Raw genomic sequence first — 8,189 nt, 5'->3', positions numbered from 1 at the left:
ACCCGGGCTCCAGCCTGAACCCGAATGTCTATACCACAATTTTTAACCCTGCAATTTGAGCCTGAATCAGCTGACGTGGGCCAGCTGCATCTGTGCCATGGGTCTTTAATTGCAGTGTAGACATGCCCTCCATTCAGCGGGCGTTGGACGAAGCCCACGGCTATTGTTAAATTGCTTCCTTTCCCTTCTTCCAGCCTGAGAGGAGAGATTGCCCCACCCTCTATTTCTAGTGCTGAGGCCCCAGCTGGGATCCACTGGGAGGTGGAGAATGGCTGTAACCATCAAAAAGGCACAGGCGGCCCATTGGAGCAGGGTGTTACACAGGCAGCATCATCCTAATAAATAGTTACAGAGCAACCAAGGGAAAGAGACACAAAAAGGTGCAAGGAAGAGAGAGAGAGACAGAGCTTTTCATACACAAGAGGTGGTGGCTGATGGAGCAGCTAGAGGCAGACCGCATGGGCTGCACCGGAGAAGGCTCTTGCGCTGACAGAGGTGAGATTGTGGGGAGGGATTGAGTTGAAGGAGAGCAGTGGGAGACCGGGGCCCAGAGGTAGGTCAAAGCAGACCAAGGCCATGGACACGGCTAGGCACAATGGTAATTTGGAATCAGGTGCTAGAAGGCCGGATCTGTATTTGGGGGAGGCATGCAACTCCATATGCACCTACTGTTCAAGATGGGGCAGTGGGGGAGGGAGACTGGAGCTAGCAAATGTAGAGGATTTATATTTGTCCTTAAATCTGTGACTTGTTCTCTCCCAGCTGACATATCTTCCTGTTACCTGTGCTAAATGAGATGATTAACGAGGATAAAGGCAGATGTAAAAATATTTTGAGAGAGAGACAGACTCACACACAAAGGAGAAAGGGAAAATATCATCTTATTTTTATCCACAGGGGTGAAGCTGCCGTTGAATATTTTGCATTTTAAATGTTTAAAGCATCACTCCTGAGGCTTTGACTCTAAATTACTTTAATCTTCATAAGCCCTAAAAGTAAGCAGCTTATGGACCTGTGGGCTGCTGGAGCGATGAATGAATTTGGGGGATGGAGAGGAGCTAGGTGGGGCTGGAAGTAATGCCATGAGCAAATCAGACCCCAAACCTCCTGGCCTAGACTCCTTTAGGCCTCAGGAAGGCTGGGAGGGAAAGGGGGTGGGGCCCACATACTCAGTTGTTGTAACCTGGGCAGCGCCTTAGCAGATTTCTTTCTGGAGGCTAGAAAAGATTCTGGTTTCTCCTAGGAAGGGGCTGATTTCAGAGGCTCATGGGGCTCAGGGGAGCTGGGGGTGGAGGGAAATGTCCCACTGGCCTCCTGGGAGAGTGGGTATAGTGGTAGGAAAGCTCTTTGATAGCCAAGGAACACTCCCAGGAGCAGTGCTGGCAGCCTTAGATCTGGACAGCCATCCAGGGCTCCCCGGGGTCCCGCCCCCACACACCTGACCTGCCCATCACACCAGCAGGCACTAGGAGGAGATGGAACCCCGTACATATTCTTTTCTGAGGAGCCCTGGGTTAGCCAGGGTGATCAGAAGCCTCCTGGGCGTCTACCCTGCTGCCGCATACTGTGGGCGGAAGGTATTGTGGCCACACAGCGAGTCTGTCCAGTTGGGGGTGGATTTCCCTACCCCACCCCACAATACCCCTGACTGAGCCTCTGAGTGGTGTCCACCCTGCTTGTGTCTCTCTGAGCTAAGCCAACACATTCTGCCGCCCACCCCCGATCCACGTGAGGGACCGGGCGCTGCAGCTGCCCATCTTGCTGACTGCCTTTTTCCAGGGTGCCAGCTGCTGTCTCTCCTTATCAGCGAGAGCCGAGCCCTTAGGTGAACTGCTCCCCAGCTCACTCTGCAGCCAGGATCCCAGAAGCTTCCTCCTGCAGCACATGGGCAAATCAAAGCACCAAGCCCCGCAACGAGCTCCTGGGGGACAGTGGAGGAGGCTTGGGCCTGCTCCCTCCGGGGAGAGCAACTGGGACATACCCCAGGTTTGGCTGGAAACGGTTTCATTAGCACCTTGTAATTCCCACGGGGATGTGCTGCTGCACAGCAGCAGAGAAAACATCGTCTCTACAGGCAGTGCCCAGGCGCCGTCCCAGGTTGATACACTATAAGGAGCAGTGGCATGACTTCGGTCCCATTGCTTAACTGCAGGGAAAGAGCCCTGACCCATCAGGACTGGAGACCTGGCTGCTAAGGGTCAAACCCTGCCACCATCGTGGGGTCGCTGCCTGCAGACCCAAAGCTGGGCGAGGCAGGATTATGGGAGCCACTGCACCTGCTACACAATGCAAAGTCAAGGTCCTGCTGTGTCCCAGCCCAGCCAGGCCTGGAAGCAAGGGCAGGATCAGGGATGGCCAGGATGCTGAGCTATGCACTGCCCCCAGGGGGTAAGAGCCCAGAGGGGGGTTCTGCAGCAGTAACAGCCTTGCAGCGACTCTGTTGTCTCTGTGCGGGTTGGAATCTCCTCCACCTTGCTCCCTAAAACTCCCCTGCGCAGAACCCAACCCAAGTCTCCTAACACTGCTCTGCACTTGCACAAGCTAAACATACTTAAAATCCGGCCTGATTTCCCTTGCCCTGACAGTTCTGAAGCTGAACTCTGCTCCGAGGCGCTGGCGAAGCAGGAAGGATAGAAGTAAGAGCTTTAGGCCACAGAATATTTGTTTAACACTGAATAATTCTCCCTGGCAGAATGGAACTATTTTAAACCTGCCGAGCTCCGTGTGAGAACAGGCTCCAGAATGCACGGCGCCCCCAAGCCGCTTCCCTTAAGGAGACAGGCAGAGCTGCTAAAACCTCTGTGTCAACCCCTCTTCCATGTCAACCGTTCTGAGCCAAGAACCCTCAGCAGAGATAAACCTGCAGGGCTGGATTATGGGGTGGATTCTGTCTGGTCTCAGCAGGCTGGATTCTCCCCTCTCAGTGGCAGTAGCTCAGTTCTAAAGGGTTCACAGCTCCAAGACGGTGGCCTTACCTTGGAAGAGGCTAGGAGTTGGAACGGACCTGGACTCAAACTCTGATCCCAGACCATAAAGACAGGCTTCTTCTGACCCAGATGATGGCATCACACTTGGGTAATGCCACCAGGTTCAATGGAGGTGCTCTGGCTTTATGCTGGCTTCGAGCAGCTGAGGGGTTTTATCCTTTACTTCCAGAGAGTCTCCAGTTCCCAGAGGAGTCGGCCCGAGGTTCTTCTCAGCTGGCTCAACCATCTTTCCAGGGTGGTTGCCTCCTAAGAAGGCAATGGCAGCAGCTCCAAGACCTGCCCTTTAGAAGAGGCACAGGCCATGTGACTGGGTGCAGAGCTCTAGTAATGGGATCCCAATAGGAGACACCTGGGACTTGTAACACCAGTGAAAGGCACCTGAGCCTTCTCAGGATCTTCTCCCTAGGGAGCAGAGGGAGCACATGGAAAAGTTTCTGTTCATAGCAGCACTTGCCACTGTAAAACCGATCTCTTCTTTGTGTGGGCAGGAAAGAAAGGGCACATGGAGATCTCTTATGCAGACAGCTGTGAAAGCTCCATGGAGTCTTCTCTACTCCATGGTCCGTGTTCTCCAGCTACCCCGTTCCTAAGGGTTCCAACCCCTCCCTCCCCACCTATTCCTCAGCAGCAAGCCCAGCTAGGTGAGAATGGCTCAACCTCCTGTGGGCTCTAAATACAGCCAGCTCAGTCACCTGATTAACATTGTGCACCTGCTACTGTCTTGCAATGTGCTCAGACCACCTACTGTATCCACCTACTATAAACAGGAGCAAAATCAGAGCGGGCACCTCTGAAGGCAAGAAAGTTTGACTGACGGAAAAAGATTTGCCTCCCCCCCTTGAATTGTGGTTTCTCAGTGGGGAATCTTGTTTGCTAGTGGATAGAGCACTGGGACTCAGGAGATGCCAGTTCTGTTCCCATCTCTGGCACTGTCCTGCTGGGTGCCTCAGTTTCCCCAGCTGTAAAACAGGGATAATGATACTGACATCCTTTGTAAAGCACTTGGAGATCTACTGATGGAAAGTGCCATGTAAAAGCTCAGCAGCTCTTAGCTCAGTCACAGCAGCAAGGAGCACTTCTTGCGGGTAATAAAAGGCGAGATAGAATTGGAAAGCGAGTGCACAGCAGCCAGCATTGCATTGCTAGCTGGGTTCTTCCCTAGCCCCCTCACTGTGCTGTCAGCACACCTCACAAGCATTAGTGTAATTATCCTCGCTCGCCCCTGGGAGGGCAGGAAGAATTGTTATTTCTGTTTTACAGATGGGAAACTGAGGCATGGAAAGATTAAAACAATTGCCCAAGGTCACACAGAAAACTATGGTAGAGGTGGGATTAGAACCCAGATCACTTGAGTCCCAATCCTGGTGCTCTTATGGATGGAGTCCCTTAGGGGCCTGTCAGGTATAGGTAGGTACTATTATCTCTCCATCCTTCTCTCTCCTGGCTTCTGGTGAGACCTGGGCAATTCCAATGGGGTTTCTCTCTGCCTCATGGGTTGGGAGAGAAGTTTGCATTCCTCGGTGCTTCTCAAGAGCGGAGGTCTTCATTCCTGATCTGCCTAGAATCAGTGGGATGTGGAGGCAGGGGCTGAAACACAGTTTCTCTCACATTACTGGAAGTCACCAGGTGGTGCTGTCACACAGAGTATTATACATTCTGATAATCAAAATGTATGGGTATTAGATCTTGGAGAAATGCTTACTGTCCACTGTCATGCAGTTCTTTTTAGAAGCTGAGCATCAACACCAGTGAAGTCTTAGTTTCCTGTCTTCTGAGTGAAATCACCCTTTCTTTTCAAGGTAGTGCTGTCACCTACAGCTATACCCATGCGAGCAAATAAATTACAGTGCAGGAACATGACAGTCTCATAACTACACAAAAATCTGCTGCCAACTTGCTTTCAGGTCCCAGCCACTAGGATGAGAATGACTGCTCTAGAAAAGCACGGCTTTGAGACTGGACCTAAAAGCAGAGGCATATGAGGTAGATGCCTCATTTGCTAAGCAGCAGCTATTCCATTGCATTTAAATTTATTGCAGAATTAAGCACATACTTTGAAGTGTCATTTCCTCTCATCACCAGATTAGAATTAAGTGATAACAACCTGGCAGAATAAGCTGGCTCCAGAGTGGATAAACATCCAGGCCACAGGCAGAGCGGTTTATCCACATAACAACCAGATTGTCGCCAGGTAACACGCCACGGCAGCGTTGTTATGACTGTTACATTACCTGGGCTTCAGCAAGTGGCTTTGCCCTCTATGGGAAACACTGGGGGCGAGGAGGCAATTGGAGGAGATAGTCTAACCTCCCATGTGCAAAGGGGGCCCTGTGCCGGCAATGGAAATGTTCTGAAATTAACGATGGACTCATTTAGGGCCCAAGTCCAAGTCCTACCACGGTGATTGATTGTAGCAGGAGTTGCAATTGAAGTCAACAGGAGTGGGTAGAAATTGAGTAGGGGCTTCACAACTGGGCCCCTCAGCTGGGGAGAACCCCAGTTGCTTTCATGCTAGGATAGCTAAAATAAAAATGACCATATAGAGGATCAGCTCCTCAGCTGGTGTGAATGGGAGCCACACTGGTTCACATCAGCTGAGGCACTGGCTCAGTGGCTCACTATTTTAGCAATCTGAGATCGAAACCAGCCTGGAGTCCTGGAAGTTAGTGATAGACAGGACCGCTTAGGGTCAATGCAGGATTGATCTCTGCAATACAGTCTGGAGTCCTTTGTCCTTCCCCAGCTGACAGAGCTCCCAGTGCTGTCCTGGGGAAGCTGTTCCAACTGGACAGAGAGCTTAAGTAGAACTGGCTGCGAAATGGACTTCCAGGTCTATGACAAATTTTAAAAAAAAGTCCCAAATGGGGATGAAAATCCAAAAACTTGGATTTGGCGGGGGAGCGTGGGTGGAATTTTAACTCTGCAATATTTTGCCGCAGGAATGTTTTGGTGTTTCTAAAATGAAATGTACTCCCAGGGATCCCAGCCCGCCAGGCAGGCAGCCGAGGAGCCAGGCAGGCTGGCAGGAAACCAGGCAGGTTTCCAGCAACATCTTTGAAATCAACATGTTCCCACAGTCCATTTAAAGTCTGAGGAAATTGGCATTTTCTGATGGGAAAACCATTCCACTGGAGAATTTTCCACCAGCTGGAATCTTAAATGCTGTCATGTTAGGAAATATTAATGCAAGAGGCTCACACTCCCCCAACAACACTAACAACACCATGCTGATGCCCTACCTAGGCTTCCAGTATCCTGCTCCCCGCACCTATTGGGAATCGGGGGATGGGCCCCTGCTCATGGTTCCGTGAAGGAGCTGCCAGCTAATATCCCTGGTGGGCTGTGGGACCAGGGTGGAATACAGACTGGTCCACTGGGGCTCCTCATCCTCCACGGGTGGTAAGCAGGGCCAGCGCTTCCACTAGGTGACCCTAGGTTGCCTAGGGCGGCAGGTTTTGGGGGGCGGCATTTTGCCGTCCTTGGTGGAAATTCCGCAGTGGGGGGTCCTTCCGCTCTGGGTCTTCGGCAGAAATTCGGCGGCGGGTCCTTCACTCACTCCAGGACCCGCCACCGAAGTGCCCCGAAAACGCGGAGCGGAAGGACCCCCGCCGCCGAATGCTCAGAGGAGGAGCGCTGCCACCTAGGGCGGCAAAAACCCTGGCGCCGCTCCTGGTGGTAAGAGGTCCTGCCACTTGGTGTCGGGGCGGAACGCAAGGATTAGGAAATGAACAGTGTGGAGTATGAGCATGTACAGCTGTTTCCTGGGTGCAGTTCAGAAATGGACTAGCTGCAGGTCACACAGCAAGCTTGGGTTATGCGGGGGTGGGGTGGGCAGGAGTGAGGGGCGGGTGGGAGCACTCTCCCGCAGGACCCACTCAAGGAAGGCCCGAGAGGCAGGCGATAACAGCATGACCAACGTGTGCAGCAGAATTGTGCTCCTCACATTGCATGCGGTGCTTTCCAAGCCTGGGGGGAAGGGCAAGGTTTGCTCGGTCTATGTGTATGCATCTGTGTACATCCTGCCTTGGATACTGCACCAGCCTCCTCTTTGACTTCCCAGATGCACACAACTCCCCCCACTCAATACATACAAAGAGCAGCAGCTAAACTAATTTTCATTGACTGTCCACTGGAAATACTGTGGTACTGTTTGTTTTACAATGTACATTCTTCCGGGGGAGCGGTTGCAAACACGGGGGAGATTGCTCTCTGCCTCAGTCTCTCTAACTAGAGTTGAGTCTTGGGGTACAGTTGCTGCCTAGGAACCAGACACTGATCTTTGAGATGAGCTGAGCTTGCTTAACGAGGGGGCTGGCTGTGCGCTGTTTGTGTCTACCTCTGTTCAGGGACTGGTGTAAATAAAGCAAGTCACACACAGACTGAACTTGGCCTTATTGATGTCTCCACCACTGGAAAACCAAGCTGCAAGAGCCCAGCATCTGCTATCACATGGCAGAGAGCCAACACTAATAATGTGTCGTGTATTGATTTGAATGTCACACCTGCTGGATCATAAAGTGCCATGCTGCACACCTAAATAATAATACACAATGCTATTAGTGGGATTTACCCCTGCAAAAGAGATCAGATGAGTCTCTAGCGCTCCCTGGCAAATATGTCCCAACAGTGAGTCACAGAGGGGGATAAAAGGGGTGGGGTGAAAGAATGGCTTTTTTTTAGCCCCATCCATCAGCTCTCACCCTGTGCCTCATGGCCCGCTATGTGCAATCCAGCCAGCATTGATTGCTGTTTCTAGTATGGCAGGGCTGTGAATTTCTTTGCCACCTGACAGCACCGTCTCTTCTTTTTGACACCTGGTCCCTGATTTCGCTCCTTGATTAGTTTTGGCTTTCTACCTGATTTCATCACTGCCCCACCTCTCCCCTCAGCCCCACCAGCTCTCCTCTTGCTGCCCTACATCTTTGCTGGCCTCCAGCTGGCAGACGCTGCTCTTATGTTGCACCGCAGAAATTCCCCAAAGCGCCTCGTTCACCTAGTGCCAGGGACGTGCACGGCCCTGCCACTTTGCTGCCATGCGCAGGATCTTCAGGGAGGGCTTCACCCCAGACCTTGGCTCCCCACAGAGCGCGGCTCCCTGCCAAGCCTGACTCAGCCAGAAGGGAGGTGCTGAGCACGACGGAGCCTGGACTTTGACTAGGCAATTGTCAGTAAGGGAGACAGATAAAGAGGCTGGAATCCCCT

Source organism: Terrapene carolina, unplaced genomic scaffold, assembly GCF_002925995.2.
Source record: "Terrapene carolina triunguis isolate 2854851 unplaced genomic scaffold, T_m_triunguis-2.0 Scaffold67, whole genome shotgun sequence".
Classification (NCBI taxonomy): Eukaryota; Metazoa; Chordata; order Testudines; family Emydidae; genus Terrapene; species Terrapene triunguis.
Note: the sequence above shows the minus strand (reverse complement) of the source record.